The sequence below is a fragment of the Aegilops tauschii genome, chromosome 3, assembly GCF_002575655.3.
Source record: "Aegilops tauschii subsp. strangulata cultivar AL8/78 chromosome 3, Aet v6.0, whole genome shotgun sequence".
NCBI lineage: Eukaryota > Viridiplantae > Streptophyta > Magnoliopsida > Poales > Poaceae > Aegilops > Aegilops tauschii.
Window position 1 is genome coordinate 585,742,928 of NC_053037.3, and position 14,709 is coordinate 585,757,636.

At 47.2% G+C, this 14,709-nt stretch overlaps 1 pseudogene; it reads left to right on the plus strand.

Annotated features, from left to right (window-relative positions):
* Positions 1-6,640: 6,640 nt before the first annotated feature.
* On the plus strand, positions 6,641-10,911 carry LOC109775355 (sugar transport protein MST3-like; annotated as a pseudogene).
* Positions 10,912-14,709: the final 3,798 nt, after the last annotated feature.

A 14,709-nucleotide genomic window follows, 5' to 3' on the forward strand; every position in this document is an offset into this window, starting at 1 on the left:
TTCAAGTGTCAGTAGCCGTCAAACAGAGTCGTCAAGAACGAAAAGCTGAAAGAATGAAGCGACCCCTATCCGAGACCCTCGCTATCGAGGACTTGGTTGCATGTGAAAAATACTCGGTGCCACAAAGCCTAAGTTGCTTTGCAAAGCTCTCGCCCGAAATTGACTTGGCTTCGCCAAAAGGCGCTCTTCGACTTTCTTTCTTCCTCCCGCGCCCGCCTAAGCCCGGGTGAGCTAAAATTCCAGGGTAATCGCACCCTTGACTCTATCACAAGCTATTGGAATTGGCTGGAACCGAGACTGCTGCTACTGTAAAAGCATCAGGAACGTGTCAATTCACCGAATAAAGAGCTCTTTCCATTGATTTATCTCATTCTCAAGATTTAAGGCGATTCCTTTCACACCACTGGCAAATTCCACCATTTCTCCTGCTTGAATCTCGTTCAATCCATAAACACTACCCCCTGTCGAAGAGCCGTCCATCTACTTACTGCCTGCGACCGCCTTCTTGTCGCCCGCCTTTGTCTCTCCCCTCTTAGTGAACCCACTGTCAGTCCAATCCTTTTTCGGACTTGAACTCAGTGGGTTCCAGCAGCTAGCGTATGCCGGAGAAGAACCACAACCTGTGCCGCCTTTATCGGGTGGGAGAGTTTAGAACCAGTTAAGCCAATAGCTGCTAGGATTGGATGAATCGGTAATCTTTCTCTGTCTTGTGAGAGAGAGTCCCCAAATCCTTGATTTGGCCAGGAAACAAAGCACTGCTTTGGGCCCAGGAGTTGGTGTAGCTTTCCTGGAAGGGAGATCGGTCTCCTCGATCGTTTCCTCAAGTGATCTGTCACTCCTCATCAACCTTGTTCTGAGGGCACACTAGAGAAAAGCAAGGACAAGTAGCTAGTTGACTAACGCATTCGAGCACGTACCGAGGTCAAAGAAATTCGACAAGTTCTTGGTCGATCGCTTCTGCCAATCGGAATAGGAATGCGAAATCCAAGTGGCCTCTCGGGGAGGACTGAGTCAGTTGTTGGTTTGTCAGCTAGATCCGGCACAGGACAGGGCTTTTGGAGCAACGCAGCAGCCGTAAGCCCCAGATAGGGGAGACATGCCCTTTAGGGCGTATCGACCCGATGCCGCAGGACTGCGAACCGTCAGGTCCTTAGTACCTTTCTGTAGATTGATGCACTAATAAGACTCCAAATCCTTGGTTTGAGCATCCCTTTCTTTGCTAGTATGAGGTGAGTTTGTTGCTTCTTCCTCTCCGGACAGTCCTCCAGAAGTGGGTTCTGGTCGGTTTGTTTTTCGTCCGCCGCGTTGGCAGAGTCGCAGGCAGCGCCTCGGATAAAAGCACGGACGAGCCACATGCAGGGAAACTTGCACGTGTGGTTCTGGCCGGGGACCCCGGTGATATGAGAGTGGTGCAAGACCGGGACTGGGTTCTCTTTCGGATAGGCCCTGAAAGGAGAAGAAAGGCTGAAATGGACTGAAAATGTGCCGGCAGTGACCTCCCCTGAAACTGCATGAGACGAAATATGCATGAGATACTCATTTGGAGGGGAGTCCGCAAAAAGGATACAGTTAGTTCAGAATCAAAAAAATGTACAATTTCAAAGGAAAGAAGGAATGGCAAGATCTGCAGAAAAGAGGCGACCCGCTTCGTTTGTGGCGCCTTCGGCCACAGATCCTTCTACTGTCCTAGGCGAGGGAAGCAAGGTAACCAAGTCTGCGCTCTTTGGACTTTTCAAACTTAGCGAACTGAAAGATCTGAGTAGCTAAAGTAGTTCTAGTCTTTTTTGATTACTCCTTCCTTTTTCCCATCATTTGACATAACATAATTAAGAAACTGTTTGATGGTCAACGGAACGAGTAGAGAATAAAAATGCCCCATTGAGATTGAATCTAGAGGAAGAAGCAGCTCCCCGAAGGAATCCTTCTAACTACCACCTACCTACCTCCCGCTTTTGTTCGGACAAGGCGAGTTTCCTAAGATTCACTTTTCAAGCCTTCTCTTTCGTAACCTTTGATTAGTTCCTTAGATGCCCTTAGCAAGAATGATGCAGGAGCAAGAAAGTCTATTTCCTCCGCAATAATTCCGCTAACAGCCTCTATAATACAATGATAAATAAATGATCAATTCTATTCCACGATGTATTCCTAGTTTGAAAAGAGATGCCTAATTATCTGTTTCCTTGAATACCAGAGTTGCCTTTTGTAGATGAGAAAGCCAACAATTTTGCAAGGAGTTGATACGAAAAAGTAAAGTATCTATTCATGATCTCGTCGACGTTGCCTACTTTACCCAAATCAGTCAAGAAAGGACATATACGTGCATTTATTTGGGCTTAATAAAAATTTAAAAAGCCATAACTTTTGAATCAATTATCGGAATTCAGATTTGTTTTCACCATTGGGTTTCTCGCGACGAGTTCTTCAAAAGTAGATTCCATATGAATATATTTCGACAAACTTTCTGTTTTGAGCAACTTTGGGTGCTAAAAAGGCAACTTTAGTGCTATAGAAAAACAACTTCTTCTTAGTTTGTCTACTATGATTGTCTATCAACGAGAAGTCATTATAAGCTGCCTCACATGACTATTTTGTTCACTAAATTCACATATAAGTTGTCCCCGAATGCTTATTAGTGTTGCAGCAAAATTTGGAGACGTCGGACGCACCATCCCAAGCCATTCAATTTGGCACAAATATCGCGCAGGTGTTTTCCTGTCTAGTGTGGTGACCGAAGGTATGGTGAGGCCCCTCCCAACCTTTTTCAGGTGTCATCGTTGCCTACAATCAATGATACTGTTGCCTAAAACTATGTATCCGGTTGTCCACAATCAACCATACAGTTGTCTAAAACCATGTATCATGTTTCCCATGATCAACCATACAGTTGCCTAAAACCATGTATCCGGTTGCCGACAATCAACGATACTGTTGACTAAAACCATGTATCCAGTTGTCCACAATCAACCATACAGTTCTTAAAACCATATATTCAGTTGCCCACAATCAATCATACAGTTGTCTAAAACCATGTATCCGGTTGCCCACAATCAATCATACAGTTGTCTAAAATCATGTATCCAGTTGCCCAATCCTCATGAACAGAAACATTACCAAGACCATAACTTGGCTAATATATAAAGGTTTTAGATACCTTTCAAGTCTGCGTTATAGAGATGCGTCAATAATGTATCTCATATGGGTGGGATCCCTTGGTACGATCGAAACTACTTGGCGGATTCTGCTACTCTTGTGTCTTAGGAGATGGGATCCAACTTGATGTCGGAGGGAGCAATGAAGGCTGAGGGGCCTTGAGAACGTCGCCTCGTTGTTCGGTTTGGAGGATTTCGGTCCTGTTCAAACAAATTAGGTGACCATCATTTGATGGTTAAAGGTGTCTGCAGAGGTTGATCCCGACATTTGCCGTGATTGAGTGTCCTTATGGTAGGAAATTTAGAGATGAAGTTAGTTAATTGGTAGTCATGGTAACCAACTTAGAAGGATTCTTCGCTGATAGGTAGAGGGGGAAAAGTTAGAGTTGCTTTCCTATAGCATTGAAGTTGCCTCTGTAGCACACAAAGTTGTTCAAAAAAAAGTTTGTCGAAACCTATGGGATCTAATTTTGAAGAGTTCGTCTTGAGAAACCTAATAGTGAAAACAGATCTAAATTCCGACACCCGAATCAAAAGTTATGACTTTTTAAATTTTTGAAACCAGAAAATAATTGCACGTGGTCTCTCGGCTGAGGTAACCTGACGATGTGAGACTGTATACTTTCCTTTTGAGTAGGCTAAGATGACATGTCACATCATTTTCCTAATATGGAGGGTGCGCTCTCGACAACTAACGGGCACCGCGGCGCTCTGTAGCCACGTTCTATAAATAACAGTTTTGCTAAAGCACATCTAGATGTGCCATAAGTATTGCACATCTAAGTCCTATATTATTGATCTTACATTGAGATTCGTGTGAATATTTTTTTTCCTCTTTATGCTTAATTCACTCACTTAGATGTGCAATAACTATAATATATCTAGATGTGTCCTAGACACACCTTATAAATAAAGGGCCGGCGCCGGAAAGGAAGTAAGGGCCGGCTTCGTTTAGCTTATTCCTCCGTTCCGTTATTTGTTTGCTTCACGTACCGGACACTGACATTGTGAAATCAAATCAGTGGTTTATCTTGGTGGGAGCAGTAAGTACATACTCCTGACAATTTGCTTTGCCAACTATTAGAAAGAGAAACACCTGCAACCCTTCAGTTTCCGTAGCTCTAATTATGCGCAACCATACACGTTGTAGCCTATATAATATGAGTACATAAACGAAGACAAATATCCATTTTTTCTGACTTCGTCTTTGGAATAAGCAGACAACAGACTGAGCTAAGAGCATCTCCAGCCGCGCTTCCAACAGGCCCCAGACGACTTTTTCGGTGTCGGCGCCGAAAAAACGCCCAGTCGTGTCCCCGGAACGCCGAAATCCGCTAGTTCGGCCCGTTTTTGGTCCCGGCGGTCGCAGGCTGAACCCGGCGCACTGGGGGCGTTCGGGGGATCCGGCGAAAGGGAAAAGCAAGGCTGGCCCACACAGTCAGGCGAAAAGTCAAGTCTTTCTCCCCGACTCGTCTCCCACCCCCCGCCAACAGCTGTATCCCGGCGCCGCCCACCGCCCGCCACCGCTAGATAGCCAATCCCCGCCGGAAAATGAGCAGAGGTTCGCCGAGGCAGTCCCCTCCACCAGCAGTTGGGCGTTTTTTCCGCCGTTTCCAATCCCGGAGGGGCAGTTTAGCGGCGGGTACGCGCCCACCGCGCCTGCAAGGTGTTCAGCGATTTGCCTGCCTCGGCGATGGACTCAGACGACGAGGAAGCACTCGCCGCGCTGCTGGAGGAGGAAGCCGAGGCCGACGTCCAGGAAGAGGAACATCTCATGGTGCTTGCCGCCCTCGCCCAGCTGCTGGCGAGCAATGAAAAGCCGTGGCGAGGTGGCTCGGCGCCGGGGCGGATGAAAGCAAAGAACCGACATCGTCTCGAAGGCTACTGCATGCTCTCCTCCGACTACTTCGCCGATGCTCCACTGCACGGCGACAAAATATTTCGGCGCCGTTATCGGATGAGCTGAAAGCTCTTCCTCAGGATTATGAATTCCATCCGGAAGTTCGACAGCTACTTCAAGTGCAAGATGGATTGCACCGGCAAACTTGGATTCACCTCGGTCCAGAAGTGCATGACGGCGATGAGGATGCTTGCATACGGAGCTCCCGGTGATTCACTCGACGACTATGGGCGCATGGCCAAGTCCACCACCATTGAGTGTTTCTACAAGTTCTGTCGGGCAGTGGTGGCAGTGTTTGGACCGCAATATTTGCGAACACCCAATACGGAAGACACTGCTCGGATCCTAGCACAGAATGCAGCAAGAGGATTTCCTCGGATGCTTGGAAGCATCGACTGCATGCATTGGAAATGAAAGAACTGCCCATTTGCTTGGCAGGGGATGTACAAAGGCGCCAAAGGCGGTTGCAGTGTGGTACTTGAGGCAGTGGCCACACAGGACCTCTAGATTTGGCACTCCTTCTTAGGTATGCCAGGAACTCACAATGACATCAACATGCTGCAGTGTTCCCCTGTCTTTGCCAAGCTTGTTGAAGGTCATTCTCCTCCGGTGAACTTCGAGGTCAATAGGCGGCACTACAACAAGGGGTACTACCTAGCTGATGGCATCTATCCGAGAGGGTCTATATTTGTGAAGACTATATCAAACGCTGTGCCAGGAAGCAAGAAGTCCCTAGGAGGCTTGCAGGAAGGATGTCGAGCGGGCATTTGGTGTGCTCTAATCTCGATCTGCTGTTGTCCGGTACCCTGCTTAGATCTGGTCGAAAGATCAAGTGTGGGAGATCATGACTTGTTGTGTCATCTTGCACAACATGATCATCGAGAGCGAGCAGGAAGAGCCAGTGTTTAACACTGAACCATACTACAGGCAGGGTCCTCTCGCCGAAATTGATCACCAGCTACCGGCAACCTGGACTGCCTACCTTAGTATGCGTCAGGAGATCCGAAACCCACAGGTGCATCATCAACTACAGCAGGATCTGGTGGAGCACCTATGGAGGATCAAGGGCGACGCCTAGCTCGACGTGTGATGAATTTTTATTTGTTAAACTATATAATTTGTATTAAACTATTTGTTGTTGCACTATTTTGTTGAACTATTTGATTTTCTGTGATGAACTATGTGGTAAAAAAATATTTATGTTTATAATTGAACGTCGAGCCACGACGAACCACGCGAATATGAGCCGATTCTCACCCATATGGGACCTTTATTCGCCGAAAGTGGGCCGAAAACTGGGCCAATATCGACGCCTGGGGCGACGGCTGGATGCCCAACCGCCCCCAGCATCGATTGTATCGCCGGCTCGCCCCCAGAGGCGACTTTTATGCATCCTGGAGGAGCCAACGGCTGGAGATGCTCTAAGCTCCGCTCCTCGGTGGCCTGACGGAAGCCCGGCATTATATATTTCAACTTTGGGAAGCTCGTAGTCAGTAACTTGGTATTCGTCCATCCATAGCTGTGATCAGACAGCTATGGCTGGCGGCGCCATTGTGAACACGGCCACCGGAAAGCAATACCCGAGACAGCTATGGCTGGCGGCGCCATTGTGAACACGGCCACCGGAAAGCAATACCCTGGCAAGCTTACCTTGTACGTCGTCTTCACCTGCGTCGTTGCCTCCACCGGCGGCCTCATTTTTGGGTACGATATCGGCATCTCAGGTGGCGTAACATCCATGGACCCCTTCCTCTTAAAGTTTTTCCCGGAGGTGTACCGGCAGAAGCAGGCTGCGAGCAAGACCAACCAGTATTGCCAGTACGACAACCAGCTGTTGCAGGCCTTCACCTCCTCACTCTACCTCGCCGCCCTCATCACTTCCTTCTTCGCATCTGCTGTCACCCGCATCCTCGGCCGCAAGTGGTCCATGTTAGCCGGCGGCTTCACCTTCCTCGTGGGAGCCGCCCTGAATGGCGCCGCCCAGAACCTCGCCATGCTCATCGTTGGACGCATTCTGCTTGGCGTCGGCATCGGGTTCACCAATCAGGTACGAGACTGTTCACTATGTTGATTCTTCTGTATGTTGCCATGAGCCCATGACATGAGATGTGTGTGGATCCAGAAAATTTAAAACAGGCTGATTCATTTAGCTATTTCAGTTGTGTATATGTCACCCTCAAGTTAACATCGCAATCCCTTATGCAAATATATGTCGCCCTCAAGGTCACATCAAAATGACGCCGTATGCAAATATATGTCTCCCAAGTCCAACCAAGAAATTTCCTAGAGGTTTGACTGCTTTGTTGTTTGCCTCATCACTAGGTGGTTTGTATCTTAATTATTATTAATTAACTACATGATGTATGCGTCGCGCATTGATGTAGGAATCGTGTTAAAACAAATACATAAAAAGTAGATGTTTAAAACAATCTTATCTTATATATTTACTAATTGAAAGCACCATACAAGGCTCCACGTAAAATCTAGAGGTTAGGAAATTCCATCCATAAGATTAACTAATGATGAAAAAATAACCGTCCGATGATGCCCTACATGGCCGCTTCCACCCACGTGAGAGAGGAGGACTCTAATAACTTTTTTATGTGGACGCTAGGACTCTAATCTCTTTCCATCTCCTTCGGTAATAAAAAAATGGAAATACATGATTAAATACATGTAATCCTCACCTGCAGCTACTAATTAATTCCTGTCCTCAATAAGCCGCCCTGTACATCTAATCCGCTGGAGGAGAAACTGCCTCATGTCGTCAACAGCCTCCACGTTCGGCATCACCAGCCGATCTTTCTGACGTCCAACGTCGCAGCCATGTAATCGGATCTCGCTGTATGCACCAGCAGTCGTGTGTTTTTAAAAAACCATGACTTTTAAAGGCGCTAGTGAATCCATGACCATCCAATAGATGAGGTGAAGTGCTTAAGAGGTCCATGCCATGAGATGACGGGGGGTACTGGGCTACTGACCGGCAGCAGGCCAGCAACACCAGTATATTCTTTGGTCTAACTGCACAAGCCGACTTCATCGTTCCTCCAGATGCCGACATAGGTATTATATAAATTATCAAGTATGTTTAATATTACTCAATGTGTGCTTTAGATTTGTGGTAGTTCAGATGATTGGATAGATGCGTCAAATTTTCTGATACTTTGATGGAAGGTGTGACGACTACACAAATGTCTCTATTTTTTGCTTAATTAGGAGAAATAAATATTAATAATGATTATATGCTAAAATCTCCATGCCAATATACTGACATAAGGTAATAAAAGTAAGACTTATGTCTGCCAGCCGTTAGAAAAAAAAAAGCTGATGTTGCGTAACAGAAAAAACTAAGAAAACAATACAACAATATCTATTGACGTAGATATTGTTGCTAGGATCTGCTCAGTATCATATATGTGGCTCGAGTATCACATGTTTGTAGAAGAAATTAAAATCATATTATCTATCTGATGTAGTTTAAGAGAAAAAAACTAAGAAAAAATTATTACAGTCGCATTTCATGTAATATAAATGGGCTCAGTATCACATCTGTCCGGACAGAAAACAGTGTATGGATTCACTATTTATCATGAGGGAAATGAATTGCCTCATGTACTCCTGAATAAAACACTTTGCATGCATATTTTATGTAAATATGATCTCGAAAACAACATGATATAATAAAGGTAAATTCTTTACCGACGGCATGCTCAGAGTCTCCAAACCATAACACCAAACTTCATCATATTTTTGGGGAAAAGGGCAAGAAATGATACATCCACCGAATTTTGTATTTGCAACACTATAGCCACCGGAGGCAACCTATATAAAACTGGAACGGTGTTACAACTATTATAAAACCAAACTTCCCCGGGCGTGGCGTCACACAACAAGAATATCACCCACATAGGTGTGACACAATTGATGGTTGGAAAGGGTATGCATGCAAACAGTACATTCACAAGGGGATGGAGTGGTTTAACTCAATTTTTTTCGTACAGCAAATCAGAAAATAAGTACTTCTACAATGATCGAATAACGTCCCAAATGCCCCTACGTTTAAATAACAAAATTTACTAGCCCGTGCAGGTGCACAGATTTGATGACTAGTTAAACCAAATGGAAATACAAATGTAAAAGTGTTCTCGGCACACATTTCAAAAGCAATATAATAAGTATATCACAAAGTGATGTATCAAAAGAGAATCATTGAAACAGAACTTAACATGATGTCGTCTTTAAAAAAACGTGAGCAATGAATTATCTCGTTTTTGCTCCGAGGTCCAAGACAGATGCCGTTCATGACCACACAATAATCAAAGAAAGAATAATAAATTGTGAATCACATGCATAACTTCATACCCCTAAAAATACTTGCTTGACTTTGAGGTGGCATGGCTGACATGAAAAAGATTAATGCAAAGTTGAAGATGTTGGCATGTGTGTATATTCGTCTTCTGGAGGTACTGCTGTGGAAGAACCTCTCACGGTTCTTGTACTTCCAAATGTGGTGGTCAGTGTTGTTTTATGTTGTTGTGCGTTGTCGTTTGTTTTCAGTATGATTTTTCTGGGTCGTCTCTTTTTGTTATATTAATAATTTAACTATGTGCATCCTTGATGTCTTGACTAACTAATAACTATACATCATGTTCTTGGGTGAAATTAGAATCACTCTTTACGAACGAGAAAATGTGTTGGCCTATGTAAAAATATAGTCAACGTCTATCTCATATTGTTATCTAAAAAGGGAAAATCAAGCACACCAACTAATTTAATTGAATTATTATATTGGTATGCATGGATGCAGTCTGCGCCGGTGTCTTGTCGGAGATGGCACCGGCGCATCTCCGTGGCATGCTCAACATCGGTTTCCAGCTCATGCTCAACATCGGAATCCTGGCAGCGGCCCTCATCAACTATGGAACTAACGAGATCAAAGGCGGCCACGGTTGGCGCGTCAGCTTGGCACTCGCGGCTGTGCCTGCAGCCATCTTCACCGTCGGCTCACTCTTACTCCCTGACACCCCTAACTTACTGATGGAGCGAGGCCACCCGGAGGCATCCCGTCGGATGCTACGCCATATCCGCGGCACCGACAACATCAGCGAGGAGTACGCGGACCTGGTGGCGGCGAGGGAAGTATCAAAGCTAGTACAACATCCGTGGCGCAATGTCCTGCAGCGCAAGTACCGTGCGCAGCTCACCATGGCCGTGCTCATCCCCTTCTTCCAGCAGGTCACCGGCATCAATGTCATCAACTTCTACGCGCCCGTGCTGTTTGAGACCCTGGGTTTCAAGGGAGACGCGTCGCTCCTCTCGTCGGTGATGACCGGCAGCGTCCTCGTGCTCGGGTCGGTGGTGTCGATGTTCGCCGTCGATAGGCTGGGGCGGCGGAAGCTGTTCATGCAGGGTGGCGCGCAGATGCTGGTGTCCCAGATCGCGGTGGGAACTCTTATTGCCGTGAAGTTTGGGACGAGCGGGGTGGGGGAGATGCCCAAGGGATATGGGGCGGCGGTCGTCCTCTTCATCTGTGTGTATGTGGCGGGCTTCGTGTGGTCGTGGGGGGCGATGGGATGGCTGGTGCCAAGCGAGATCTTCCCTCTGGAGGTTCGATCGGCAGGACAAAGCATCAACGTGTCGGTGAATATGCTCTTCACCTCCATCATCGCACAGGCCTTCCTCACTATGCTCTGCCACATGAAGTTCGGTCTATTCTACTTCTTCGCCGGTTGGGTTGTGCTCATGACCGCCTTCATCGTGTTGTTCCTTCCAGAGACCACGAACGTGCCCATGGAAGAGATGGTACTCGTCTGGAAGGGACACTGGTTCTGGAGCAGGTTCGTCGGAGACGACGACTGTTAGAATAAATCCGAGGCGCACCGTCAATCTATCGAGGACCAAGCAATCACACAAGCATGACACCAAGATTTGTTAACGAGGTTCATCATCATAGCTATATCCCCGGAGCCTGATTACACGCGCTCCTCCCCGTGGCACCGTCACAATACCGCACCCCGGCCGCCCGGGCGCCGGCACACGCCGTTGGCTCCCCCGCGTGCCCGTGCTATTATGTTGGCATAGGTTACATCGTGTGTCTAGCCCCGCTATATATGAGAGGCCTAGGATACAAGTGTCCTATTAGGACACGACTCCTATCCTGTCTACACACAGTCCAAAACCAAGTCCAACTGTAACCTACCTTGTATAATAATATTCGATACAATTCTAACAAACTCCACCTTGGCGAATATTCTTCACCACATTGAATTCATCCACACGTCGAACCTCCATGTACATTAGACTTGAGATACGCCATGAGCACCGCTGCTACTCCCAGACTCCATGTGACTCCACCTGCAACTGTAGTCCCTTCTTGTCTTCTTCACAGTCAACACTCGAGCAAAAAACAAATTCCTCATTACTCTACTTTGTGCTCCCAACTTCTGAAGTATCCGTTCAACGCAATCACACACCAACCACTGTCTGCGTGAAAACGAACAACTCACATATTAGACGCTACATATAAGAGTTACCTGAACTTAATGTCACCGCTCCTTTCTTGACCGCCTTTCTGAAACTTGAAAGAATTTCACCGTCGCCCTGTGTCACCCTGAGTCAAATTCACACTTGTCTCATCCTTTTTCCCGGATAGTCTTTGACATGTCCCATAGCTATAGCACTCCGCCTCCTTCTGTACTTGTCATCCGTACTTTGCCATGTGCACTGAACACCACAGAATATACGGCCATGTACTCTCTCAGCTTTTGACAATTTCAGACTCCCCGCCACTTTCTCAAATTCTCCATGGTCAACTCCTGTCCATCTTTCGGTACCGATAGACCCAGTCATCAACTTGAACCCAGTACTCGTCAACACTGCTTCAGCACCCTCTGCACAATTTGTCCGACCACATGTCTGACACCAGTGCCTTGGCCTGTCGCTGTGTCCCGTGCTTACCGCACGCCTCGCCGCTATCACCGCGTCGAGCCTCTACTGTCCTGGTCAAGTCTCCCGGGTAGCTAGCCCACACTGCCTCAACCCCCATTGCAAAGAACCACCGATCATCACCGACCGATGCCGATCGAGTATCACGTCTCCATCAGACCATTGGGCCCCCGTCCGATCCACGTGTCTCTCGCTATCCCGCTGAAATAGGCTTCGATTCTCTGATATCTTACACTGTAGCCCGTCCATCAGCACAGAGTGAAGTCGTCCATCAGACTCCAGCTCCACCTTCAACATGACTTCATGTAGCTGGCCATGCTACCCGCGCCCCGTCGACTTCAAGTTCTCATGTGCACCATCTTGAATCAACCCCGCGCCATAGTCTGTCGAAGCCGCACAAGCCCTCAGCCCTGCACCACGTGTTTCCACGCCCCAAAAATTGGCCACCTTCAGCATCACGCTCCTATGTCGTCGTTGCTGAAATCACCGCCATCTTCTGCTTTGACCGACATAGTCGTCGATCCGTCAGACTGTCCAGTCTGACCCAGCCGAAATTAACCGACTGCAACCATGCTTCACCCTGCGTTATATTCGCCCCGCACATCTATGCATTGCCTTGATGCCCTGTGTATGCATGCTCCTTCGCAACATGCTCCAGACTCCTCTGAACCTTATACGCGTGTCGCCCGCGCTTGTCAGCGCGCTTCTGCTGCCTATCCACACACTCCAAGCCTTCTCAGCAAACCGACCCCGAAAAAATTTCCATGCAAACATCGGACGAATCCATTCACACCATATTTTCATGTCAATGTTTGATGCTAGCTCTTCTGTGCACCTTAGTAGAAATATACGATCAAACTTTTGATCCAGCCAAGCTACTCTCATGCACACGTGTGACCTTGGCAACGCCTTTTTCCATAAACAAATCTCACGTGCATGCACAGCACCGCACCACACGGCCAGCAGCTCGACTCGCCGGCGTACTGCAATGTCCAGCGCTTCGTTCTGCAGCCAGCGTCTAGCCATCTCGTCAGGCCCACTGCCACCTCGCACGCGCACCAGCCCTGGCGCCTGGGCCAGGCCCGGCCTGGGCCATGCCAGCGTACGCCACCTGGGGGCATCTGGCCTTGCGATTCCACGCCACACCCTGTTCTGCAGTTGGACATGTGCCCTAGCCGAGCGCCGCGTGCCACCTGCAGCCAATTCCGTTGAGAACTTCGTGATCCCGTAGCCACCGCTTCGGATCGGTTGTTCTCGCCGACACGCTTGCCTTGCGAACTCTGCTGCGGCCCCATGCGATCGATCTGGTACCGATCGAATCCGCCACGGAGACCTCCGACACGCCGCCATGGTTCCGCGTGTCGATCTGCTCGATTCAGACTGCTTTACTGAAATAATCTGCCGTCAACTAGAATCCCATGACATCACCGCCTCCAATCTCCCAACTCCCCAGCTACTTTGTACGTTTGTCTTCCGTCAGCTCCTAGTCGGGTGCGAATCCTATAATCACGATCCAACTTGACTCCTAGATTCATCCTCCGGATCAATGAATCTGCCTCATAACCTAGCTCATGATACCACTTGTTAGAATAAATCTGAGGTGCACCATCAATCTACCGAGAACCAAGCAATCACACAAGCATGACACCAAGATTTGTTAACGAGGTTCACCATCATGGCTACATTCCCGGGGCCTGACTACGGGCGCTCCTCCCCGTGACACCGTCACAATACCGCAGCCCAGCCGCCCGAGCGCCGGCACATGCCGCCGGCTCCCCCGCGTGCCCGTGCTATTATGTTGGCATAGGTTACATCGTGTGTCTAGCCCTGCTATATATGAGAGGCCTAGGATACAAGTGTCCTATTAGAACACGACTCCTATCCTGTCTACACACAGTCCAAAACCAAGTCCAACTGTAACCTACCTTATACAATAATATTCGACACAATTCTAACAACGACATCTACATTCAAGAACCTTGAACGGAGATGAATATGACATATCATGGAAACCTCATCGTAGATGACAACATCCACGTTCAATATCCTATTAAAGCATCTTCAGTAGTTCCCTCAAAAACCTCTTCCTATTTCCTATAAGTACGTTTAGGGGTGTGTCAACAAAGTTATTGGATTTGAATGGTGTGCGGCTGAAACAGTTTCCCTATAAATTCGATCTTATAATCTGTTTTTCCTGCTTCTATTTACACTAATGCATACATATCTAGACAGGACCATCTGACCATCAAATACTCCTATATTTTTGTCTTTAACACATACTACCTTCTGCCCAAAATCTTGGGCTAAAAGCTCAAAAAAAAAATCTTGGGCTAACCTTTCTCGAGAGTTCTAAACATCTAAGGCGTGTTAGCACTCAGCCCCTGATATTCTCTCTTGTATGGTCAGAGTAAACTAACCATTGCTAATGGTGGATGAGCCAACCATGCTTGTAAAGGATATCATGGAAGAAACTTTTTATAACCATGGCCACTAATTTGCGAGAAGCCTTGTGCTAATTTCCTTACCAAAAGCTTATACAGCCTACATAATGGGAAGGAGGAAGTATCATTCATCCTAATTTTCAAATCCACAAGTATGGATATTAAAATTCACACATAATAAATGGTCGAAATGCATTCAAAGTAAACATGAGGAAGTTCAACGCCCATATAGCTCCCACAAGTGCTCCACAAGGTCATCACAAAGTTGTTCATG